Raw genomic sequence first — 27,917 nt, 5'->3', positions numbered from 1 at the left:
GAAATTGGTTAGGTTCTTTGTTCCTTTAGTTCCCAGTAACAAGGAAAGAATTGGCTCAATTACATGTCTTTGAGTTTGATGCCGTCTTCTTCAGCTTAATACCACCAGCACTCAGCACCCAACATGTGAAAAAGGCACATGAGGAAAGGCTTTCAATAAATACTTGTGGAATTGTCTTATCACCCCAAAGAAGTACCTGTAAAAATAATAGTAATCTCATACTATTATGGAAATACTCATATTTCCATAAAATGGAAATAACACCAACAGCTTCCCTGCCAGTATGCCACTACCAACATCTTTGATCCTCTTTGGTTTTCTGGAATTAGTGTTTCCAGAAGATCCTTGTATGGAAATTTGAAGCTTTTGGAAAGAATCTATTACAAGAATAAAGAATGATGTAGGAATTTTGAAATGGCAAATTTTTAAATAGAAGATAACTGATGCAAAATGTAAGTCCAAATTTACTGCTTCAGAGCTTTATGTAGGGGCCTGAACGATAAGTAGAAGAAAAAAAAGACTCTCCTTCCTATTTCTAATGGCTTTACTATGTCATGGGAGAACTCAAAACATCTTCACTGAGTTATCATCACTAATTTCTTTTTTGTATTTTGTTATGATTTTTAAAAAATGTAGCTCAGTCATTATATCTGCAGTTAATTTTCTTGAAGTGGCCATTTTGAGCTAGGGCTCCTCATTTTCCTATCTTCCAGTGACTTTTTCAGCTTTACTTCCCTATCTCGATTAATAGTGTATACACTCTTCCGGTCCCAGAGGCCACAAACCCCAACTTAATCTTTGACTGTCCTTTGTCCCTCTGAACCACTGACTCATGGTGATTTTCCCTCGACAATGTATTCCACGGCTGGACCTTGAGGTTCACTCGCACTGCCTTTTCCCTAGTTCAGCTTCTCGGGAAATAGCCTCCCATCTGGTCAGAGACCTTCAATCTTTGCCACTTCAGTTCACCCCATGTTCTGCCATAAGATCAGTATTGATTTTTCTATTCTTTTGCTCAAAAAGTTTTACTAGCTCTCCATTTTCTATAAGAGTAGAATAACCAAAATTTGACTTTCAAGGATGTTCATAGCAGCCTTATTGATAATTATTAAAAATTAGAATCAATATAGATGCCCAACAATAGGGTAATAGTTAAATAAAATATAGTTATACCCACGATGAAATATTATGTGGCCATTATAGGTGGTGTTTTCAAGAATTTTTAGCATGTAAAATATAGCAGTATGCAATACTGAATGTACCAGGTAAATATCAAATGCAAAAATATTTTTGCATATATATAGATATTAGCAGCAGTTATTTCTGAGTGGCACAGTTACAGGATATTTTGTTCTATCTCTATTTCTCAAATTTTCTACAAAGAATATATATTTTCTTGTAATCAGAAAAAAACTTGCTTCAATAGTTGGCAGCTGGAAGGGACATGAGTTGTTAAGTCTAGTTGCTCTTAAAATATTTTGGATCACAGACCGCTTTGAGGATCTGATGAATGATAGTGGAATTTTTCTCAGGAAAATGAACATTTGCCCAAAATTTGGCATTTTTTTTTAAAAATAGGTTAAGAATAGCTTAAGAGTTAATGGAAATCCTCATTTAGGAGTTAGTGGAAAATGGGCGGTGCAATGGTGATTCAGTGGCAGAGTTCTCGCCGGCCATGCCGAAGACCCAGGTTCGATTCCCAGTGCCTGCCCATGCAAAAAATAAAAAAGAAGAATTATTGGAAAATGCTGGAGATGTACCTAGTTAGGACTGGACTTTAGGGTTTCCAGCTTTTACCTCTAAGCTAGGCTTCCAGGAGACTGGCGACCTCATTGCAAGGATCCCTCCAGGCGAATTTAAGTCTTGTGGTACTTCTGGACCCTTGGTAATTTGCTAAGCCTGTGAGACGCCAGACCACACCTGAAGAGGTTCCCCTTTACTATGTGAAGGAACTTCGTCCACGGTGGCAGCTGCTGCTGCCGTTTCTGGGAGTGGCTCCAAAGCTCCTCCTGCCTGTAAAAGCAAGGTTTTATTGGAGAGACCCAGATGAAGGGCTTCTAAGTCAGTGGTGACTCCTAAAAGTAAGCGAATGTAACGTGCTTCTGAAAAGCGCTGCATTTTACATCTATTACTTTCTTAATTTTCGTGCTTTACTATCTGATCGTGCAGGCGTGATACTTTTGCTTTGAGAACGTTTGCTTTCTTTCTTGATCTGAAATTTCTCTTTCTGTGATCTTGACTGTCGTGGTAATGACAGGAAAGGCCTTTCTCGTCTGTGCTCGAATCATTCATTGCAGCCTGGACGCGGCGGTCGTTCCCTGCCTGCTGCCCCAGTGGTCACCAAAGTGTGGTTGGGAAAGCCTCCTTTTCCCCGGCTTGGGGCCGTTCTGTTGTGTTACAGCTTCAAGCTGGGTAAAAATGAGGAAAAACCCCTCCAACAAGAGCAGCGCACACCAGTGCCAGCCTTTCAACCGGGAGTGAAAGGAAGAGAGATCCTGACTTTGTCACAAAGTCTTACGGGGTCTTAGAAGCTCTTGCCACAGACAGCAGATTTTACAGATAAAGGAGGAGTGTTTTCTTCAGTGTAATAAAGCTAGCAAACAGATCTAGAAACAGCTGCCTGATAGTTTTTTTGCAAGTTACTAAGCCTCCGTAGTCTAGTATCTGCAGAGAGCCCTGAATCAAACTAGAGGATAAAATCCCTGTGTTGAACACAGGAACTTTGTAACCATAAGGAAACAGACATTGCTGAGTGCTTCCAAGTACCAGTACCTGGTGAGGTACTTTCAACAGTGTGATGGCATCTAATTCTGAAGAAAATCTTTTGGGGGTAGGTGATACTGTCCTCGTTTGTTTTATAGCTGAGGGAATTGAGGCCCAAAGGCTAACCATTTTGCCCAAGAACACACAGTTAGTAGTTTCCAGAGCTGGGTGTGCCTGCTTCTAGCTACAGTTCTTTCTCCCCAGTAATAAATAGCTCGTATGGTAGCATATATTTTTGGAGTATTATAATTACCTTTTGTGTGTATCTGAGTGTTTGAAGTATTTTTATGTCTTATAGTCTCATTAATAATAATGAGGAAATACAGAATGATAGGATTATATGCACCCCAGTTCTAGCCCAGCCTCAATGACTTACAGAGACCTGATATAAGATTTCTCCTCTTCTCTTTGTTTCTTTCCTAATTTCTAATGTAATTGTAATCAAAATGCATATATAGTTTTAATTCCTTATTGTTTGCTTATTTGTTTATTATTTTGTGCATAATGCTTCATTATGTCAGACAGTTTAGTACCATTTGCCATTTCAATACCATTTGCCTGGTAAAGCAGAGTAGTCCCTGATCAGTCTGGGCAGAAGCCACATAGGATTAAGATGGAACCAATATATTTTACATCAAACTCCTAGCTCTCTGCTAAAGGGAAGAGCAAATTATGGTTTAATCCATGAGCATGCCATGCAAGAGAAAATATATCTACTGACTTTATACTTCTACTTCATGATAGCCCTAAGTAGACAGTAATATGGATGTGACTTTCAGATGTCTTCCTTCTAGCCTCTTGGAAAGAAACCTTTTAAATGTATTGAATCAGATTGTAATACATCTGGAACTGGGTGGGAATAGGAAAATGAGGATTAATATGTTGAGTGTGTATACTCATGTGTTGGCATCATCGAATTCAGGAAAAGGGACACTGAATCAGAACTCTGAACTCTACTAGTCCCCACCCATCCCAGATGACTCGCACACATCCTCCCAGCACATGCTGTCCAAGGTGAAGTGCCAGCCTGGCAGGGAAGCTGCCACTGAGATAGGGTGCAGAGAGAGAAAAGTGGGCAAATTAGAATGATTCCAGCTAGGGCCCTTCTATCCTGGGGCTGACCTTTCCTTCTACAAAAAATTTAGATTGCTAAACTTTTCAACTTCAGGATTTCCATCTTTATAAAAATTCCATGAGAAGGTGCTCTAATTCTGCTTTGTCTCTCAATTGTATGCTTTCATGAGGGCATTCCAAGATCTTGCTGTGGGGAAGCAAATAGGAGGCATTCTCAGCAAGAGATGTAATTTCTCTAGTTAATTTTACTCTCACTTTCTCCCTTAAATTCACTGATGATAAGACTGTGTTTAGGGCAGGAAAGTGGCCTCCTGATTGAGTGACAACGGCGGGCCCAAACCTTGTAAACAGCTGCCTTTTCTTCCTGCTGCCTCTTGCTTTCCACTTCCTGCCTTCTGCTTCTTCTCAGCAAGCTCTGTGGGCAAAGCACCCTTCCTCCTTTGTCCCTGTACAACTGCCTTTACCACCCGGTCAGGGATCAACGTTCTCTGCACTTGTGTAACTTCTCTTCTTGTTATCACAGTAACCTAAATGGGACTTTATGCTTTTATTAGCTTTATATTAAATACCATTGTCAGAGAAGTCGTTTCAAAGAAGTGCCTTGCCTTCATTCGCCCTGCCCTGCACTCAGCTTCGGAAAGGGTGCGGTATCCCATTGCGAGTGCTGTTTAGAGGAGTGGAGATACTGGGATTCCACCTGTGTGACCCTCAGTACCCTTTGTGGGCCTGAGCTATTTTGCTGGTTAGAGAGTAGGAGGAAGCAGCCAGAAGAGAAAAAGGGGGTTTTCTGTCTCTGGAATCCTGCTAGCTAAGGCTTTCTGATTAACTTACCAGTAATCCCAGGATTGAACCTTGGACCATTCTATGTGCTTCCACTGCGCGCAGTTTTCCTACAGTCTTAGCAGGGAGCAACTACGTTTCCACTTTCCAGTTACTTGCTTGGCTCCATTTCCCCTGTAAACTGCACAGGACAGGAAATGCACCTTTAATTCTCATCAGTGTATTCCTGGCGTCCAGCAGAGTCGGGTCAGACACTTAGTGAGTACTTGATAATTAGCTACTGACTAAGTGAATGAATGGATTCCAAGGGCCCTTTTGGCCTCTCTGAATAAAAAAGTAGACTCCACGTTCTCTTCTCAGCTGTGAAGTTTTACCATTCTGTAATTTGGGATGGAGTGAGCTGTGTGAGCAGAATGCACTATTCCCCTCTAACTTTTTCAGCCTCAAAGGTGCCCCAGGTAAGTTCCAGGGAAGAATGGATCCTGAAGACACAAATTGCATGCCCAGTTCAGGCCCAACTCAGTGTCAACTTCGTGTACTATTGCTGATATATACATTGCCAAATGTTGCCGAATTTGACACCCGACTATACTTCACACCTTCTGAGAAATCCTGGTCCATTTGGCCAATAAGGTTGAAAGGAGTTTAGTGGGAGCCCTCTCTCTGTATGTTTTGTTTTGCCTGGGCTGCCTTCTCCAATTCTAATTTGTTTGTGGTAAAAGCTGTGACAGAGAGAGGATGAGGAGTCTTCTAGTGCAGTGTTTTTGTCATCTGTTTAGCTGTCGCTAGGCTAAGACACAGCTAATACTGGTGGTCCTGAGGTCAGGTTAATCAGCTGTCACTTACATCAGCCATGAAGACAGAATGTGTCAGAGAGAATTTGATCTAAACAAAAAGTAGGGAACTTTGTCCTTTATTTCCCTTTGATTGTTTGCATGAAAAGTTGAGCTTGACAGGAATCTGAGTATCCTTTACATCGGTGGGTCTTATAATCAAGGCCAGACATTTTGTGCATCCCCCTTTGCTTCAGAATATTTACTCAGCTCTCCATTCCTCCATTCTCAGTCCCAACATCTTAAAAACCAAGCTCACATCTGACTTCCTCTGGGGAGCCTTTCTGCATTCATCTCAGTCTTTCCTTTTCAGAACTCCTTGAGGTTTTAAAATTTATGAGATATTTTACATGTAGTATCACCCATTTTTGATTCTCAAAGACTTTGGACATTTTCTTCTCTTTCCAGGGTGTCTTATACAGTGCTCTGTAGGTATGCTCTGTAGATATGGCTCCACCGATGTGCATTCATAAGGAGATGAGATAGCAAAATTGGTGTCAGTTTGGCAGAGGTGACAAAATCCATTCACAAGGCGTCCTGAGTCCATCCTCGAATTGTGGAAATGCCATGAAGGATTTCATTGTAAGAGCGATTTGGTCCTGCAGATTCCCAGATGTTGCTAAATTCCACTTAAAGAGTTTGGTAGAGCTTGCATTTACTGTCTCTCCCACTGCTTGTATTAAATGTCTTTCCTACTTTACTTGAAAGAGAACACTAATTCTTGTCACTTGTTCTTTGCAAAATCATTTCTTCCATTTATGACAATAATCAGGCCAGCAGGTGCCGAGGCAATGGATTAGAATTAATGGAACACGCAGCCACTATTGTCTCAGGTGATAAGGAGCAAAGGAAAAGAGGATCAAAAAGAATAAGCCAAATCACCATTTAAAAATTTGTCTTGGTTTCCAATAAGGCAATTCTTTAACTTGAAGCAAAATTGAAGGGAGTTTCCCTGCCAGTTGCCCTAAGACACCTACTTTTAGAGTCTTTGGCAGGACCCTTTCTGTGGGATGATTGGTCCTAAACCTCATTAACAGGGGCTTTTTCACTTCAGCTGGGGAAGGTGTAGCACAGGTGGCTGTTAATGCAGAGGTTTGTATGGCCAACCCCAACACTAATTGGGTCCCCTGGGAGGTCCCAAGAGAAGCTGTCGATGGTGAAGACTGAGTTTTTGTTTATAATTTGTAGTGATTTCTCCTCTATTACTCTTCTTTTCCAGTCTCCCTTCAGACTGCCTCTTCTTTTTGTACAAATAACACACAGGCATCCCAATGTACAGACAATAGAAAGTCAACGCATGCATTAATTTGATTCCAAATGTGTTTTTCTTCCTCTATTTTCCATCCTCCCCAGCATTATCTTCAAAAATGTTTCCTTCACCCCACCCCCACCCCACCCACCCGTGACCACGGGTTTGATGCAATAGGCTTTCACTTGGGGGGGACCTTCTCTCAGGTTTCTTCAACAGAACCAGAAAGTATCATTTAAAAACGAATGTACAATGTCAATGCATTTTAGGAGGGGACTTCTAGTCTCCATAATGTGACTTGAATTCTTTGCCAAAAACTGGAGATGATCTCAGCCCTGTTGTAAACCTTCAATAAATCATTGTATTTCAAAGCCAAATCACAGGGCGAGGAAACCCTTCTCACTTAGCAGTGTATTGGCCGTGAAATAGAGGCTTTCTTTGCTCTGGAGAATCTTCTGTTAAGGAGACACTGATAACCAATAGCTACCATTTAATAAGTGTTTACATGTGAAGGACTACCATGATCCCTACTTTATAGGGAGAAAGCCAGGCTGGGGGGTAACTTGCTCAATGTCATAGAGTGAGTGTTGGCATCAGGATTTGAATTTGGGTTTGCCTTACTCCAAAGCCTGCACCCTTAATCGTTCTGCGGTGCTACCCCTTTTGCTTTATTTTTGTTGGGCTTCTTTTATGTAGTTCAACTTACAATTTATTTACATTAGTTATCAGACCAGGCATTAGTTACCAGACAGGAGAGCTCAGTTGCTAACCATTCTGCAGTTGATATTTCAAGTACAGTGTTTCAGGGCCGTGATTCCATTGGTGTTATTGCTAAACCCAGGTGATAATACGCTTTATGGGTGACAGTGGTAGATTAGACGGATTAGAGTATGTTTATTGATTTTTTCCTTTTCTTTCTTACACTGATGAGACTAGAGAGACTTGGGGGGAAATTCGCTCTGCAGGTTTGCAGTGACTGACGTATGATTCTGTCGATTTCATTGTTATGGTTTGTAACTAACATCAGTTCTTTTGGTGAATGTCTGATGTAGGATACAGGGTTGGGGGTGGAATTCAAAGGAAGAGAAACCTGCAGAAACATTGTGCGTGCTTCTTTTGCTTTAAAATCTATTTCATGTACACATGGGGATAGGAAATTGTCAATTTCTTCTTTCTTATTATGTGTTTCATTTAAGAGACTTTTGTTTTGGGAAGTACTTATAGGAGGATTTAAGCCTATTCAATTCAAATGGATTTAAAAAATAATTTAAACCTTAGGCATTATACTTAGGTTGCAAGTACTAATCTCAAGCTATCCTTTCTTTCATGATGAACAAAATTAATCTAGATATGATAAGTGCTAATTAATTGGGATAAGCCAAACGCATACATGTTCTTATTTTAAATAAGAGGGATTTTAGTCTTGCGATTGTTTTTATGTTGTTTTAATTTAAAGATAAATTGAATAAAAGGGTAATCAATTTAGTTACATGCTGAAACTCTTCTAAAGACTTCTCAGAATTATTTCTTTTTATCAGTAGATTATTTACAGAAAGACACTGGGGAGGATATATAGGAGGAAAGCAATCAGTTCGAATCTTCCTGGAGTCTGACTTGGAGTAGAAAAATTGGTTCTGAAAATCAAAGTTTGTAACATCAACCTGAGACCCTCCTCTGAAATGTAGTTTGGTCAATGATTACCATGCAGTGTATAGGGTTATTTTCTAATGGATCAAGAAGTGCAAGAAATGGAATATAAAAATGTGCATATAATCTAAGTCCTAGTCAAAATTTTTTACTTTCTTCTATTGCATCCTATGTTCAAAAGAGTAAATCTCCCTAGCAGGGAATTCAATGTAATAATTTGTGTCCATCCTTCTTTCATTTTTCATGTCTACCTATAAGGTAAACAGAGATGCCAATAAGTGATAAAACTATCTAAAAGTGAGTCAAAGACGCAGAATGTGCCAAGTTGCTGGGCAGCACTCAGACGTGATGGTCAGCCACTGACTCACAGCCTGTCCCAAAAGGTTGACAATGATTGAGATTTTATCAAGTCCGTCTCTTTTCCTTTAGACATGACTGTTTTTATATCTTTCCCAATAGATGAGGATCTACCCTGTTTTTTAATGAAATTTCTAGTGTAGAGGACACAAGATCCCTCAGGAACTCATTGTGAAGCTAGAGGGTTTTCAGAAAAGGATTCTGTTATTACCTCTTTCCTCTTGTTTATCCCTCTACAGGGATGATCATGTTTATATAAGCAGGGTTGCATCCACACAAAGTTATTGCATACAGCTCTTGAACAGTGTGACAGATATTTGGAGAACACAATCACCTTAGAGAGCAACTAGTTCAATCTCTTTCTTTTCATTAAGTCTTTTTCCTCCAGATTGAGAATACAGGATTTTCTATTTTAAATTCATGTCCAATTTAGACCTTCCCATTTTTTGCCAACTCTATTCATTGCTAGTCTTTCTTTTCCTGCTCTGTACTAAAATCGTGTTGGTGTTCTGCCAGGCAATATCCAAAATATGTGATTTTAAAAAAAGTGTCACTCTTAGTATCTGTCACCTGTAGGACACAGGATCAGCACTGGAGTGACTCAGAGTCCTAGGCTCCAATTCTGTGCTTGCCACATGATACCAAAGATATGACTTTGCGTGGATAATTTACGAAGTGTCTCTTACAGGTGAGGCTAAATTACAGCAGCTTTACCTCAGTGGGTTTTGACTGAGGGGTTAACAGATATTTCATGAAAAATGGTTCCGTGTTTAAAAGGTAGGAATGGGAAAATGTGGGGCAAAAGATTAAGTAAACCTAAACAGTTTTCCTTACTAAAAGGCATGAACCTTTAAAAACCATGTGTTGTAATCTTCAGATCTTCAAGAGAGTTATCCTACTAAGCTTCCTTTAAAAAAATCCTGCTTTACTGTCACCTTCTTTTGAAGCCATCAACGACCAGCTCCATCTGCAGAGCTGTGTCTCTCTGTAATGAAGTGTAATCCAACTGCCAGGACAGCACTCAGGCGTTCTAATTAAAGATAATAGTTCATTCACTCCCTGGTCCCTCTTTTGCATTGTGAGTTCTTTGAGGGCAGATGTCTTACTCATCTTGCGTCCAGTGCTTGACACCTAGAAGTTACTGAATAATCTGTTGAATTGAGTCAAACTGTCCATAAATGGAAGGGACTGCCTTGAAAATTTTTGAGCTTGCTGTCACAGAGAGTGTTAAGACAGAATGAAATTTTAAATGGGTGGAATTTGTAGAAAAGATGATATCTAAGATTAGGAATTTATGAGACTTTCCTATGGTTTTAAAGATAATGTAAAAATCAAATTACTCATAGGTAACCACAGGCAGATTAGAGAAGGGCAGAGTACAGTTTTGCAAGTTGTTTTTATTGTCTTCTTTCCTTGCTTTGGATAAACTTTCCTAGTATGCTTGAGTCCAGATTCGGCTTGAGAATGTGGAAATGTAATTAGAGAGGTTTATCCAGATTACCAATACATAAGGAAGGGATTAAAACCCCATTGTATCAGGCGGGCAACAGTGGCTCAGTGGCAGAATTCTCACACGAGCCATGCCGGAGACTCGTGTTTGATTCCCAGGGCCTGCCCATGCCAAAAGAAAAAAAAACCCCATGTACCTTGTACAATGCCACTGCGTACTTATGAATTCAATTAATTAATTGAAGAAGAGTTTATTTTTCCACTTGCTATTACATTACCATGTTGCATTTCTTAAAAGCTTCTGAAGAGCATGAAATATGTTTCATATACATTTATCTTCTCTGTTACCCAGTGTTTTGTGATCATAGAATTCAATATATAATGGATGAAAAAAATGGATGAATATGATGACTCAGATAATTTTTTTCAACTTAATGTCTGAAGTTAGAGATAGTAAATATGATAAGCTTGTATTTAGTAGAAGTTAAATGAAGTCTTAGGTATAGAGAAAAATAGGAGAAAAATTAGCTCTCATTTCAGTACTGAAAAATAAACACTGTTAAAACTTCAGATTATTTCCCTCAAGACGTAATTGTATATGCAATTTTGTGTCCTGATTTTTAAATTTGAGATGATATTTTGAAGTATATATGATCATTATATGTACTATTTTCTAAGTAAGAACTATTTCATAATAATTTTTTTTAAATCAAAAGAGTTCCAGGTGGTAAACTTTTCATGAATAACATCTTTAATTGTTCTTAAATCATTCACTGAATATACTGTGGTTTTCCTAAGCATTCTTTTATTATCACATTTCTTATTATGCTCTTTCTTTTATGAATTTATTTTAGTATATAAAATCCCTCAGTCAACATCTTTCTATATGACGTTTTCTTCTTCTTCGTCTTCACTTTCGACAAAGTGCTAGACATACTTCTGGTCAACCAAGATGGTAGTAAAAGGTGCTCCAAGGCACTATTCACCCATAGAATCTTTGAATAATCAGCTAAAACTGAAACTGGCAAGCCTTCTTCCTCAAAACTTCAGAAAACAGTTAAAGGGTTGCAGATACTGGGCAAGGTCTGAATCGAGAAAGCACAGATTTAAATGGTCAGAGAAGGTCATGCTGCCCTAACTGGCTTCTTCCTCAACTTCTCCCTAATGCAGTGTGGAAATAGCCTGTTCTTACATTTGTGTCACTGACCCTGTTCCGGAGTGTCACAGGAATCCTGAGGAATATAGTGACATGCCTATATGTCAGTGCCAGTCTCTAGGGTAGAAGACTGAAAGTTTGAACCAGGGCACCTGTGTCTAGCTGGCTGTTCCAGAATTTGCCCGTCAGTCAGAACAAGTTGGCAGAAGGCTAAAGCAGTGCAGGAAACCATTAAGTCAAAGTGACCTAGGCCAAGGATGACCAGCTTTAAGACGCAAGACAACACCTGGAAGGAGGCGAAAGTCTATTACATAGAGAGTAGAGAGTACATTCAGATTCCTATCAATGGGGGAATTCCTAAAGCTACAAGGGAGCACAAGCCCAGGAAAAACACAGGCTCAGAAAAGATGGAGAGGACCCAGCACTTTAGTTTTGCCTTGGTTTCATCTTCTTGATAGGAAGACTAAACTCTGAAGGAGTCAATGCAGAAGCAATTTGCAATGACTGTGAAAGGTAATTTTTGCATTGGTTTGTTTGTTTTTGCCAGCTCCTGATACTCAATCTTCATCATGTAATATCTGGATACAAACTTAAGGAACAGATAGCTCAGGGGCTAAATTTCAGAATTCACACATTAAAATATTAAGTCATACAGTGTACAACAAAAGGTTACAAGACAAACAAAGAAACAAATCATGACCCATCCAAACGACCAAGATAAAAATTCAGGAGCCGTCAATGAAGAGGATCAGACTTTGGACAAGTTGGACAAAGACTTTGAAAAAAAGATCTATAGTATAATTGAGGAGCTAAAGGAAAACATGGAATGAGAACTCAAGGAAAGCAGGAAATGATGAATGAACAACATGTGAATCTCAATAAAGAGAAAACTTTAAAGGAAACAAACAGAAATACACTAGACAGTGGAGTGAAGTAGCATTAAGAAATAAAGACTTCTGATAAGGTAATTGTTTCAGATCGCTAAAGCTACTGAAATGCAATACACCAGAAATGGGTTGGCTTTTCCAAAGAGGATTTATTAAGTTACAAATGTAGAGTTCTAAGGCCATGAGTATGTCCCAATTAAGGCATCAACAGGATAATACCTGGACTCTGAAGAAATGCTGCTAGCATCTGGGAAAGCTCTGTCAGCTGAGAAAGCATGTGGCCAGCATCTACTGGTCCTTGAGCCCAGTTCTGTGACTTTCAGCATATGATACCAATGGCTTTCTCTGTGCCCTGTAGGTCTTCCTTAGTGTCTCTGGGATGCTTCCCTCTCTAAGCAGCTGTAAGTCCCCCCTTAGCTTCTCTGGATTAAACTCTGGATTTCATCTCTTAGCTTCCCTTGACTCACTACAGTTTCTGGCTCTTTCAGTTTCTATGGGTTCTTGCTTAACATCTCCTGGAGTGTTTCTGTCTAAGTTCTCTGTGAACTCTCTAAAATGACTTCAGTAAGTGGATTGAAACCCACCTTGAATGGGCAGGGTCACGTCTCCATGGAAGCAACTTAATAAAAAAGGCCCTACCCTACAAAAGATCTGCCCCCATATGATTGGATTAAAAGAGCATTGACTTCTCTCTCTCTAAGCACAACTCTGCAAGGAAAATTATTATCTCCCTACCTATGTGGGACATGACATTCAAGGGTGAAAGTCTCCCTGACAACATGGGACATGATTCCCAGGAATGAGCTGGGCCCTGGCACCATGGGATCAACAATGCCTTCCAGACTAAAAGAAGGAAAAGAAATGTAACAAAATAAGGTATCAGTGGCTGAAAGAAGTAAAATAGAGACAAGTGGCTATTCTGGAGGCTACTCTTCTGGAAGCTTCAGCTAGATATTGCTAATTTTCATGGTTTGGCAACCTCCAACCAACATCATTCTTGTTAACCGTAAAGAACACCAAGGGCTCTAACTGAGACTCTACAAAAGTTTCATGCACTAAATATACTTTCCAGAAACTCATAGCTGCCACAGGTTTTCTAGGCCAAGATAATTCCTGAAACCCAGAAGGGCCACCTCTCCAAGAGCATCAACTAATTCCACCCCTTATCCTATGTTGTTGGCATCCCTTTTCAACATGAAAAAGTTAGAATGTGCATAGCCCAAAGACCCCTATAGATTGAGAAAAGGTTCAGAGGAGAAGGAGGAACTATAACAGAGAATGATAGGATTTAACAAATGAGTATGACTGTTGTATCATTATATTGATATTTCTTTTAGTCTCCATTGTATGGAGCAGCTAGAAGGAAAAACCTGAAATTGTGGAATGATAACCCATACCAAGCATTGAAATCTGTTCAGTAACTACTTGTTAAATGTACTTTAAAAATTATTGGATTCTAAAATTTAACTGCATAAAAAGTATTGATTAATCTATGGTTTTGGATGCAGCATGTATAAAGATATAATTTATAAGAAGTACAATAAAAAGGTGGGGATAGAAAGGAGTGTAGGAACACTGCAGGAAAAATCCTACATTGTCTTACAACCAAATAGTGAGAGGGTTGTGACAGATTGCTTGAATAGGTGAAGGATAAAGTAGGCAAAGAAACAAAATATGTGGTCTTTCTTGTCATTCACAAGATCTTGATTTCGTTTAGGGGAATAAGATAAGTTCATGGATGGATTTTTGAATCTCAAAATTAAAACTTGGTCTCAGTCAGTGATATTCATGGGGCTTCTTGAAGTCCTATGCGTGTGAGAAAAAGCCTCCAAGGAAGGGGAGCAAAGAGGTAGGTGGTCCTATGGACTCCTGCCTCAGAGAAGTGCTGTGTTGAATACTTTCATAGATTGATCATCTCTTGAAGCTTTTTTTTGTATGCTGTATGGCGGGGTCACGTTTCATTATTTTTCCATGTGAGTATCTCGTTATTGCAGCACCATTTGTTGAATTTTTGTTTGTCTGTTTTGCGTGTTTGTTTGTTTTTTGGGAAGTGCATGGACCAGGAATCAAACCTAGGTCTCCCACGTGGCAGTGAGAATTCTACCACTGAACTACCCTTGGACCCCAACAAGGGTGGTTCTTAAGAAATCAATACCACATTAATAGAATAAAGGGAAAAATATACATGATCTCAAATGATGAAGAAGAGGCATTTGATAAAATCCCGCACCACTTCCTAGTAAAAACTTTTAGAAAACTAGGAATAGAAGGAAATTTCCTCAACATGATAAAGGACCTTTATGAAAAATTCACAAGGAACATCATACTCAATGGTGAAAGTCTAAAGGCTTTCCTTCAAATCAGTAAGAAGACAAGGATATCCACTGTCACTGCTGATATTATTTCTAGCCAGAGCTAGTGGCAAAAAAAAAAAAAAAAAGAAAAAGAAAGAAAGAAAGAAAAGACATATAAATTGGAAAGGAAGAAGAAAAAATGTCCCTATCTGCAGATGGCATGATCCTATATATAGAAAATCTTGAAAAGTCCAAAATAAAGCTACTCGAACCAATAAAACAAATTCAGCAAAGTGGCAGTATACGTGATCAGCATGTAAAAACTAGTGGAGTTGCTACATACTAGTAATGAACAATCTGAAGAGGAAATCAAGAAAAAACTCTCATTTACAACTAAAAGAATCAAATATCTGGAATAAATTTAGTCAATGTGTAAAGGACTAAATTTTCTTGTATACAGAAAACCACAAAACATTGCTAAAAGAAATCAAAGAAGACATATACACATAAAAGAAAGGGCATTTTGTATTCATGGATTGGAAGACTAAGTACTGATAAGATGTCAATTCTACCCAAAGCTATTTACAGATTCCATGCACTCTCCAAAAAAATTCCAAAGCCTTCTTTGCAGAGATGGAAAGTCCAATCAGTGAATTTATATAAAAGGGTAAGGTGCCCTACCCTAGCTAAACCTCTTGAGAAAGAAGAACAAAGTTGGAGGACTTCCGCTTCCCAACTGAAACCACCTTGCACATCTATAGTGATCCAAATAGCTTGTTACTGGTACAGGGAAAGTCATTCAGACCAGTGCAATCAAATTCAGAGCTCAAAAATTAATCCTAACATCTATGGGCAATTGATATTTGACAAGAAAATTGGTGGATTCTCAGAAAGTTAAGTATAGCATCACCATAGGACTTTGCAATGCATTTCTAGGTAAATACCCAAATGAATCAACAGTAGGGACTTGAATTGATATTTGTAGACTGATGTTCATAGCCGCAGTATTCACAATTGCCAGAAGATGGAAGCAACCTGGTGTCTATCAACTGATGAATGAATAGATAGAAAGTGGTATATCCATATAGGAATATTGTTCAGTCATAAAAAAGGAATGAAGTTCTTAAAAATGTGACAATATAGATGAACTTTAAAGACATCATTTTGAATAAAATCAACAAAGCACAAAAGGGCATATATTCTATTATTTCACTGATTTGAAATAACTAGAATAAGCGACTTCATAATGTCAGCAAATATGATGCAGGTTACCAAGCAGGAGCCTGAGATAGGGGTAAGGAATGAGGAATGAATGCTGAATGACACAGGGTTTTGTTTGAGTGATGGAAACATTTTGGTAATGTATAGTAGTGATGGTAGCACAATGGTGAATATAATTAACACAACTGAATTACGTGTCTGAATGTGCTTAAAAGGGAAAACTTTAGATCCTATATATGATACTAGAATACAAAGTTTTTAAAAGCATAGGATTGTACAAGTGGATCCTAATGTAAACTATGGGCTATAGGTATTAGTAAATTTATAATAATATTGTTTCATCATTCTTAATAATGGTATCACATTAATATTGTAATGTACTAATAATAGTGAAAGCTGTTTGTGTGAGTGTGGTGTGTAGGAACAGTGTATTTTGTGCATGATTTTCCAGTAAGCCTACATTTTGTCTTATAAAAAACATGCATGCCATTATTTGCTGTTTCCAGTGATATTCCAAATTCACTGCAACTTCACCAGCAATGGTTATTTTACTTTAAAAAAACAAAACAAAACAAAACAGTGGGGAGGCTGCAGTGGCTCAGCAGGCAAAGTTCTCACCTGCCATGCCAGAGACCCGGGTTTGATTCCCAGTGCCTGTCCATGCCCCCCCCCACCCCCAAATACTAATTTCAGTGAAGAAAACATTTCCTCAATTTTTTAAATGTTTTAGCATTTTTATTTTTTGGGGGGGTCTTATCACTGGGGTCAAACATTTTCTTATATATTTGTTTATATTTTTTATTCTTTTGTGAACTTTCTGTTCGTGTCATTCTGATTATTTTTCTTCTTGAATGTACGGATGTCTCCTTCATTCATTATTTGCAGACCACTACATTAGATATGCCCGTGGAGACTGTGTGAGGCAGGGTGAAGCCACAACGGTCTGTGGACTGTTTTGTAATGCACCGAGGAGGAGGGGGCCGCGTTACTAAACAGTCCCCTCTTTCCGTTAGTTCAGCATTGCGCAAGTGAAGCCTCTCAGTGAGGTATATGTGACAGCCTCCATCCTTCCCCCAGCTCAAAGATTATTAGATGAGTCCAGAAGCTGCGGGCAAGTTGGGGCCCTGGGCACAGTCCATTCATGTTGCCCTCTGAGATCTGAAGTGTTGCAATTCCTCAATATGATTTCCTCTTCCTTTGAGCAAATTGCCAACAGCTTGCGTATGGCCTCTTAAGAGTAATGAGAGTCAAACTCCTTTTAGGAGAGGGGACAGATTGTGTCTGTACTTGACAACCCACATCCCTCTGCAGCTGGGATTGCTTGAGACACTCCCCAGAGGTGAGGAGCCCACACTGACAGAGAAATGCCCATTTTGTCTGAGGAGTGCTGCGTTCTGTCGCCAGCTGCTGGTAGTAAACCTTTCCCTAATGTGGCTTCATTCTCCCAGCCACTAGATGTGACAGAAGTTAATGTTCACTCTCTGCAGTCTATTTCAGTCCCTTGTCATTTTATCAGGAAACTAAATGCTAAATGCCTTCAGACACATTGTAGGCTAAGGACTCCATTTAAAGCAAGAGAGAAGTTTAAAAAAGCTACATCAAAGCCTGCAGATCTAATTTTTTTTTTTTATTACTAGTTTGCCTTGCAATGAACATTCAGAAATATTTCAGGTATTGCTACTGCTGAAAATAATGTCCTTTAGCAATGGAAAGAAGAGCTCTTTTACCTCCATAGCCAAGGTTTTGTGAGGACAGGTAAGAATAAGTGTAAATGATTTGTGGACGGAGGAGTCTTCTTCAAGTGCTATTTTTGTTATGTTACATTTCTTCTCAGAACCTTACCATTGCCTCCCCATTACTTGTAGGATTAGAGCCAAACTCTTGGCCCTTTTTTCTGCATGCTGCAATCTTGTTAGGAATTTTTAAAATCAACTTTTCTGTTTTCACCCTAGTATGTTCGCAAACATATTTTCCCCAAGAAGAAAGTCCCACTTCCCTCTGTGCCAGCGTGTGCTTTTCTTCTTCAGGCATCTGCCTCTTCATTTATCTGCTCATATTCTGTCTTCCTTGCAGTGTGTCAACTCCCATATGCAAAACATGTTGTTTTATAAATTCTTTTGGTTATGTGTATGTATATTGTTATTTCCTTAAGGGGAGAACCAATTCGATTTCCTTTATACCATCCGGTATGATGACTACAAAGTTTTTCTGCAATATGTATCCAATAACTTTAGCTGTCTATCTTTTATTCTGAAATATTCATGAGGTTCAAACCATGAGCACATATTATTCTTTAGGAGTATTCATCTTGTATTTAAATAAAGCCACAAATTAAATTTTATGAACTAAAATAGAATCTTATCTATATTTTTCTGGCCATTAATTTTTTACTTATTTTTTATTAATATATATTGCATATTTGCATACCATGTAATCAATCAGATTGTACAATCAGTGGTTTACAATATCATCATATAGCTGTGCATTTATCACAATTAACTTTTTTTCTTTTTTGTGAAAAATAACACATACAGAAAGGCAATAAATTTCAAAGTACATTGTAACAATTAGTTGTAGAATAGATGTCAGAGTTTGATATGGGTTACAATGCTACAATTTTAGGTTTTTACTTCTAGCTGCTCTAAGATACTGGAGACAAAAAGAAATAACAATATAATGATTCAGCACTCATACTCATTTGTTAAACCCTACCTCCTCTGTAAAACTCCACCATCACCTTTTATCTTTCTCCAACTCTTTAGGGATGTTTGGGCTCCGCCAATTTTAACTTTTTCATGTTGGAAAGGACTATTGATAATATGGGAGAGGGAGATCAAACTGGTTGAACGTCTACAACTAGTTGATGTTCAAGAGGGACTGGTCTCTCTGCATTTCAGGACTTTTCTGGTCCAGGGGCCCATCCGGAGGTTGTAGGTTTCTGGAAAGTTACCCTAGTGCATGGAACCTTTGTAGAATCTTGTATATCGCCCTAGGTGTTCTTTAGGATTGGCAGGAATGGTTTTGATTGGGGTTTGCTGGCCATTAAGTTTTACATGAGTTTTTAAACTTTTTAAATTTTAAAAATACTTTGAATCTCTGATGAGACCAAGTTGAAAATGAACTATACAAGTAGTAGGCCAGTTAATGGTGATGTGTGAAATGTCATCCTTGTGGTGCTGAGGAGTACATCGTTTTGGAACTTTACAGGTGTATCGAGTTCTGCCAATGCTTTAGGATAGAATGTGCTACTTTTGGTTAACTGGAGTGACAGCAGAGTCTGCTGGTAGTAACTGGAGAGTCTATATATTTTAGGCATGGTAAAGAATCCTGGAGGGACTGCTTTGATTTTTATCCACTGAAATTAAATTCTAAGATTCCATATGTAATACTGAAATTGTGAACTCTTTGACAATGAATGTGTTCGCAAAAATGATGAGTCTATTAACAATCAGGCTTAAAATTCGAAATGACACCATCAAGTTGGAGAAGTGTGAAAAGATGTACAAAGCAATTTTAAGGAGTCATTTGCTGAGGTTAAGTTGGAAAATAAATTGTGCAGGGATTTTTTCGTGACCCAGGAATAAATCATGGCACAAAACATGCCTATTGTTGAGTGTTTGATAACGATGCTAATATTGTTAAAAAACAATTAATTGCTAAGGTGTGATTTAATCTATGCAACCACCACCTGTGGTATTATTATATCCATTTATAAATAAGAAAATTGAGGCTCAGAGAGAAAAAGTAAACTGCCACAGATTATACAGGTAGTAAGTAGCAGTGCCAGGATTTGAACTTCTGGTTGACTCCAAAGATTAATATCTTGAGATGCTGGAAATTTTTCAGGAAAAAGAAAAGTTCTGCATAAGTAACATGACATCTAAGGAGAATTCTTGTGAATTCTGAATTGTTCCCATTTACAAGTTACTTTTGGTAAAGTTGAAATATGCATTAGCAGACTATGTCACTGTGTTCCTTAGACATACTCTTATTCAGCTGGTGACGAGCTGTGTGATCTTGGAAAATTTTTCCAATGTCCGCTGAAGTGATATTTGTGGAAGGGAGAAGATGACAGTGTTCTGAACTGGAGGAGGCAAAGTATACATTGAGGCAATAGTCCTCTTCTTTTAGGAAGTGTTGAAACCATGCTACTACTTTTCAATAGATTTTCTATTAGAGAGAGACAGTGCCTGCTATTAACCACTCTCATTGTATATTAATAGCTCTACTAATTGAGCACTTACTTTATGCCAGGTACTGCATTAAGTGCTTAATGTATGTGTTTTTCAGTTAATCCTTACAATGGCTTTATGAATTAGTATTATCCTCATTTCACAGACTAGAGGCAGAGAAGTGTGAAGTGGCTTTTCTAAGACTATTTGGCTCATTATTGACTGAATTAGATTAGCTCTAAACATTGTTATGACACGGTCTATGTTATTAACTACTGCTTCCTGCTTCTTGCACCTTGCATCTTATATGGTGCTACACAGATGATTTTAAAGCCCAAATCAAGTTACGGCTACAAAGTTTTATCGAGGGGCACTACAAAAACCTGCATAGTGTTATTAATTACTGTTATTTTTGCTATAATGGAAAGTGCATTGGATTGGGCATCAGGAGAGATGAGTTCTGGCCTCCGATGTGCTTTGAGAATGTTTTGCATAGCTGAAGACGAGCTGAACCAGATGACATCTGTGACTGAATTTTGTTCCCATTCTGCTTTCAGTCATCCCCAGATCCGTACATGTCCAGTTCTGGGCATCTCGGTGGTATCGCTAAGGTTTAAAGGGAAGAAATCTTTTGCTTCTCAGTGTGGTGTTGGCATTTATGGTTGAACCCTGGACTCTCCAGCCATCTGTTGGGCTGGATCATAGTCCATGAATAAAAGGATCATAGCAAGTCTCCCATATAGCAATGTCCCTTCTTTGATATGTATCAATCTCTTTACTTTGACATTATTTTTTTGCTTATCATCCTCTAACTAAAGACATAATTTTAGAAAGGGAATAGAAAGAAAAGGTATATCTAATATTCATTCTTTCAAGAATCAAAGTTGATTCTTTTCAGAAGTAAGAAAAGTTCTTATGGTATAATATGTTGATGACTATTGAGTTAGCAGTTTATCACATGATCGTAGTTCTGTGGATAATTTGTCATCATGTCAGTTTCCTTTTTACTCCATCTCATTCTGATAGGTTAATTAGAGACATGCGATTTCTGAAATATTGTCATGCCTGTTTTGATTATTGGAGACCATCAAGACATTTGGCTCTTTTTGATTAAATGCCTTTAACTTCAGTAATAAATTCCAGGCATGCCAAGTGTGTGGTCATGTCTGAGCATCTGTAATGACAGTGAGTGTCATCATAAGTTAAGATGGTTGTGTTTTTCTCCTCACAATAAATTTTTTGCTAGTATGGTAGCAATCGTGTTTTCAATAAAAACATCCCCTGGGCTTTTTCTTCCTTTCTCATAGGATAACTCTTCACTTAAAAATTGAGATGGCTCTCTACACTGAAACACCTTCAATTTATCAAAAAGGGGCAACCTAATATTCCAAAGCAGACTCAATTCTTTTAATGCCACCCATTTTAGGGCCAAGGGAAATGGCTTGCTCTACAGGGAAACATTTCTCAGCCCATTGTTATTTTAAAACGCTTGCAATTGACCATACTGTAAAAGAGAAGAGATGGCAACAGTCTCTTGCATGCCTGAGAGATGACTTGTTCTTTCATAGCTGTGGAATCCTGTGTCAAGAGAGAAAACTGCTAAAAATAAAATGCATTAACTTAGAACCTCTAGTGCAAGGTGTAAAAAGCCTGTGCTATCGGAGCCCATATTAAAAATTAAAAGGTTGAAACCTGCAGAGCCTCTGCCATCAGCAGAACCTAGAGTTCTTTCTGGTTAACTCTGTGTAATCTGATTAGTTTCAATAAATTGACTTTGGGCACTAATGTCTTTTAGTTGTTTTCCATACCCAGTTGCTGGTGAATTATTTCTTCACAGTCCATCGATTATTGGCCTTTCAAAAATGTTGACTTAGCCTGCCAACGTGTACAGTCACCAAGATGGGAACCAGTCTGTTCAACATTCTAGTCAACTCCCAAGTGATAGGAATCAAAATCCCAACTGCAGTTCATATATATCCCTTTATAGCTCTTCTCTTGAAATATGATATGGGATGGAAAATAGAATCTAGGAGTAGTATAAGCACTATTTTGAATTTATTAATATTTGGGAACTCATAAAGAAGAGAAAGGGCAAGTTAAGAAGTATTGGTTATACTACTTTTCTCCTGCTTAAGTTTATACCTTCTTGGATATTGCTGTAAATTCTCTAGCTCTTCCATAGGAGTTAAATCTTAAAACTAAGACTTTAAGTGCAGTATGTCTGTATGTATGTCTGGGAGGCTCATTATCAGTCCATAAACTCTGCCATTACCACCACCATATTTTCAAAGGTTTTTTAGCTCTTCTCCGAACCTAATGGCCCCAGTTTACCAGGCATTTCAAAGGCTCTCCTCTTTTAGCAGAACTTCAGATAGTTTTAAACATCTTTAAAAGAATCTACCTGAAGGAGCTGGAATAAGTCTGTAGAGGATGTTTGACCAAAAAATAAAATTAAGCTAAAAAGTGAGCTGTGGAATTGTGAGTACTGATTGGAGTGGGATTTTAAAAAAGAAAATGTTCAGCTTATAATTAAGAAAAATATATTCCTTTGTAAAAAAGCATGCTTTCCTATTTTCTAACTTTACATACATATTTAGCTTTGCTATTAGTTTATGTAACCTCAGCACTTCAAAGTAATCAAAGCTATCAGAATTGAGAGGGTAGAGGGGTCCAGGGGCACTTCTGCACAAACCCTTGCTTTCCTGAGTCAAGGCAGACCCAGACTCTTGGCTGATTTGTGACACTAACAGGCTCATCCTGTTAATAGATGCTCATCCTCACTGATCAGGACTGGGGGACCAAAAATGGGTACATCAAACAAGCATGCTTTCATCTTCAGTGAGCTTTCAAACTAAAAAAACAAAACAAAACCTTCATTGTTTGTGCTATATTATCTATATTGTATTAGGAAAATGGGTGATAATTCATAAGACAAAAAAAACCAACCACCCATATCGCAAAAAACTCTTTAGAAGTTGACTCCAGTTTTCAGCAGAACATATATGTTTTATGGTAGCTTCAACATCTGTGGAAAAGGTCATTTTTCAGTTGGAGTCAGAGACTATATTTAGAAGCACTGTGAAACTTTAGCAGAATAGGATTTTCAACAAAGACATTTAAGGAAGGATCACATCAGTGGCCTTTTTGATAGCCATTAGCCATTTCAAAATTATTTTTCATTAGTTGACATCATAAATGCTTCAATAGCAGTTTGAATTAGGGCTGTAATTTGCAACCTTGGTAGTCATAGGTATCATCACTTCTGATCTAGCTTAATTTTCTAGAATAATAAGAAACAATTGCATTATTTACAGAGAGAGGAGGGGACAGAGTAATACATTTTGATTTATGTTTTTGCATTCCATTTTATAGTACGAATGAAAACTTTTCAGAAAAAGGTATTCTTGGTCATATCTTTGCAAAATGCATTTTCAGAAATCAGGTGTTAAATACTCATTTTAAGATTATTTCTTGTCATGCTATGTGTTCTTTGCTGTTAAATCTTAAGTGTAAATTCTTGAGGCCAAGCAGTAATTTTAGTGACATTTCAATGTCATAGCCTCTTCGTGCAGTCTGCATATTGCATGTGAGTTAGACTCCAGGATTTTTTTTTGCCATAAAATATGCTGGGAAGTTATTTTGACATGACTTGTGGCCCTCTTGGACCAACTATGTTTTATAAACATCATTTTGTTTTACTCTTGAATGGCCCACTGTACAAAAAGACAGGAAACTGGGTTTCTCTCATGTGGTGGTAACTTGCTGTTGCCTTTGCTTGCCTGTTAGTTATTACTTTCTCCTAAAAGTTTAACAGAATCGTAGCCCTGTGTCTGTCTGAAGGGGAATGGAGCCAGAAGGTGCAGACTGGCCTCTACTCAAGGATATTCACATGCTTTCAAGCTGCTTCTCCAAACATGGTTGTAACCCCTTTAGACGACTTCCGCTTTAGGGAGTTGTGAAGCTCAGAACCTTCTTAGTAAGGGGTCCAGTTGCAGGGATAGGGTTAGGAGTTTTCTGTGCCAGAGGAAACCACCTTGCATCATAGTGTGCTATGAATAACCCTTTCCTGTTGTGACTCAGGCCCAACTCACACTTCATTTATATCTTTGGGAAAAGAGAAGTACAGTGGTGGCTGTTGGAGCCACATTCTTCTTCTTTGGTGGTGCTCCTGGCATAGTGAATACCGATGCCTTCTCCAGATCAAGTATGCGGCCATTGTCTTGAGAGTGACTAGAAACAAAAGTAATCACATAGATATGTAGATATTAATATAGGTTTTGGGGGTGCTGAATTTAGGATGATCCAGAAGTTTCCTGTTGGAATGAGACAGCATGATTTTGACGCAAAGATCAACCAAGGTTAGGAATTGGGTACTTGATAATGTTCTTGTTTGGAGATAAGATGCTGATGAGAAAAGTATACTTAAAGAAAAGGAAGATTAAAAGGTCATGTAAGAATTGGGAGAATGCAACCTCTTCTCATCACCTTCTCTGCTACTCTGCACTCTCTGTTACTTGGAGTCTGTTACCATGGGGTCTCCCTTGGGCTTATAAAGCAAGAAATTACTTCTGTCTACCCTGCCATTGCAGACTGCACTCCACACCATTGGAAACACAGATCAGGTTTTGCCACTCCTTTGCCCAAACTTTTCAAGGACTTGTCATTTCACAAGGAGTGAAATGCAACATTCTAATCATGGCCTACATGTCCCTGTCCCCTACCGGATCTCACCTCCCACCACTCTTATCCTCATTTCCTCCCCACAAGCCCCACTGCTCTCCTGGCTGCTCCTTGAACATGCCATCCACACTTCCTCCTCAGAGCCTTTATACTTACATCTCCCTCAACTGTAATTATATCCACATTACTCACTTCTCCACTTCATTCTGGTCGCTGTGCAAATGTCACTTTAGAAGAGAGGCTTTTGTGGCCACGCTACCTAAAATAGCACACACACGCCCACCCATCACTCTATCCATTTACCCAGCTTTCTTCTTCATAGCACTTATCACCACCTGTCATATTACATTGAATCATGTGAATTTGCCTTTTTGTGAGTCAAGAACAGCCAAACAGTGGCCATTTCGTATAGTTCAAATTAAAATATCTTTATTAATTTGTTAATTATTTTTATTCTTTCCCCTGCACTAGGATTTAAATGCTGTAAGAGCAGGGCTTTGTTTCGTTTATTGGCAACAGTGCCAGTGTCTGGAGTAAAGGAGACATTTTAGAGAGTTTTGTTGAAAGACTGGAAAGAAATGTGGGATTTGTTGATAGTGAGCAGGAAAAAGTTATACAGAAAGGGGTCTGTGCTTAGAGGTACTAGACAAGGGTGATTGGAAGTGCTTCTGAGGGAATCTAAGACATAGAAAGACTTATTTGGATCCACATGAAGTACCAGGATGTCTAGCTGTGTATGGACCTTAATGATATATTTTTTTCCATGTGGTTTCTTGGGACTGGGACTAAGAGAAAAAGGTTTGTTTGGGATGAAACAAGTTAGAACTGAAAAAGTTATACAATCGGTAAATTAAAAGGATTCAGCTTGCCAATTGTGTTATAAGTTGCCCTTGTGATGTTATTTTTGACTAGAGAAAAGGAGATCCAGTTTTAGCAACACGGCCAATAATCCTAATCCCTTCTTTGCTCCAAACAGTTAGAAATACTATATAAAATAAAGTCAGTAACTTCTTCCATGTATTGCTGAGCTTGATAGAAGTCAGTACCTCACCAGGGAGCAGAAATAAACATGGAATTGAAAACCTCAGGGATAAACATGTGAAAAGATGCTGTGACTGCCCTTGGGAGGGTGATTTTAGTCTCGCCTGAACCAAGCGTTGGGTTTTAACAGTCACGTGGTGACATGAGATGAAAAATAGACTCTGTGAATTGGAAGAGAGGTCTTCAGCACGAAAAGCTGTGACCCTTGAATGGATGGAGGGGGTTGGAAAAAAAATCTCCATCAATACAGAAGAGGACAAGGAAACTGTGTCTCAGATAATAATAATGTCTTCTCCAAAGCCATAGCACTGTGGATTTAAACTCTTTGGGATTTAAATTTGTACTACATGCGTGTCGTATGGGAACATCACAGTTTGAGAAATTAACACAAAAGAGTTCAGGCCAGTGATACCCCTGAGGCACCTGGCAAAATCAGAACAAATGTTTCTGCAAGGAGTTATCATTAAGCCATATGTGTCACCAGATTTCTACATTTAAAGTCCTTCTAAAGATGAACTCACAACATGCAATTTTAAAACATGAGGAAAAAATCTCCCGTAGATGCGCGTTAAGAGACACAATAAGCAGTGGGTTCAGAATCTAAGCCCTTCAGGTGATAGCACTATCATATAGAGATTATAAAATAAGAATATTGCAAATGATTGAGATGTAACAAAGGAATATAAATATAAGAAAAAAGTCAGGTTTCCAAAAAAATAATAAAAATTCTGAAGTGGAAAATATTGTAATTGAAATGAAAATTTTAGCAAATGGTTTAAACAACAAATTAGATACAGATGAAGAGAGAATTAGTGGACTGTACTGTAATTTGAAGACATTAAAGAGTAAGCAGTGAAGAGAAAGAGATAGGAACTATGAAAACACAGAAATATTAAGAGATACGTAGGAGAGAATGAGAATATTCCAAAATTTTAATAGGCAGTTTAGAAAGAGGGAACAGGTGGAACTGAGGCAGGGAAATATGTAGTTATAATCCTATTTTAATGCATAAAGACAAAAAAGCACAGATGGATTTAAAAATTACAGTTCTAAATACAATTCTAAATAACTTGTGAAGGAGAGAAGAATCATGATGAAAATTAGCAGGTATTTTGAACAGAATGTTAATATTAAGTAAAATAATACGTGAAGTTTATGGGAAGCCACAAAAGTGGTAGTTGTAAAGTTGTAACCTTAAATGCTTATATTGGACAAGACAAACAGAATAAAATTTAATAAGCTCATCACTTGACTGAAGAATTTAGAAATCAAGCAGAGCAAACAAAAAGGAAGTATATTAAAGGAAATAATAACATAAAGTAGATATTAGTAAAACATAAAAAACAATAAATGAGAAACAGAAAAGCCAAAAGTAGATCCTTTGAAAAAACTAATAAAATAGGCCAACTTACGGCAGTATTGAGCAAGGGAAAAAAAAGGCATCTAAAAGAAACAAAAACTGCAAGCATTCTACCTAGTGGTGACATATTAGAAATAGCTCCTTTAAATCTGGAACAAGAGACGAATGCCCCTACTTCCATTTATAGTTAAGTGTCTGTATTACCCTGTACAGTAAATAAAGGAAAGACGTACATGTTAGAAAGAAGGAAAGAAAAAGGAGAAGCAACACTGTCATTAATTGGTGCTAAGATTATCAACATAGGAAAGAAACTTTACAAGAAAACTCTTGTATCTAATCAAAAGTTCAGAAAGATAGCTACATAAAAAATAAATTGTCTTCATATATACCAGCAATAAATGATTGAAAATATAGTTAAAAAGTAAATACCATGAACATAGAAGATAGGACTTAACAAATGAATATGAATGCTAAATCATTAAATTGATATCTCTTTTAGTCTCCAGTATTTTAGAGCAGCTAGAAGTAAAAACCTAAAATTGTCAAATTGCAACCCATGTCAAAGTCTGAAATATGTTCTACAGCTAATTGTGGTGCTGTGCTTGAAAATTTATAGTTTTTTTGTATATATGTTATTTTTCACAAAAAAAAAGAAGGAAAAAAGTTGATTGTGACGATACAAAAATATTAAGCCCTGTAGCCTCCTATATTCTGGAGCAGCTAAAAGGAAAAATCTGAGAGGATCCTATGGCAGCCCATGACAAACTCTGGGATCTGTCCTGTAACCGCTTTTTGAAGAGTGCTTTGAAAACTTGCTTTTTTTTATTTCTTTGCTTCATATATATGTATTACTATACAATAAAAAAAGTTAAAAAAAAAAAAACCAAAAAAAGCAATCTGCCAAACAAACAAAAAAATACGTACCATGAATACTGTCAACACAGATATGGAGAA

General features: G+C 38.0%; 1 protein-coding gene across 12 annotated transcripts in view; it reads left to right on the top strand.

The window, feature by feature from the left end:
• PDE4D (phosphodiesterase 4D) overlaps positions 1 to 27,917 on the top strand; it is a 1,724,553-nt gene that overhangs the window by 327,343 nt on the left and 1,369,293 nt on the right. The window contains exon 1 of one of the 12 annotated variants that reach the window (XM_077117221.1): positions 2,005 to 2,081. The exons of the other annotated variants lie outside the window; for them this stretch is intronic. The gene's annotated coding sequence lies outside the window, so the exon portion shown is untranslated. Of the gene's footprint in view, positions 1 to 2,004; positions 2,082 to 27,917 lie in introns of those variants that run through there. 12 annotated transcript variants of the gene reach the window in all.

This window comes from Tamandua tetradactyla, chromosome 9 (genome assembly GCF_023851605.1).
Source record: "Tamandua tetradactyla isolate mTamTet1 chromosome 9, mTamTet1.pri, whole genome shotgun sequence".
Lineage (NCBI taxonomy): Eukaryota > Metazoa > Chordata > Mammalia > Pilosa > Myrmecophagidae > Tamandua > Tamandua tetradactyla.
This window is presented reverse-complemented; position numbering and strand designations above follow the sequence as displayed.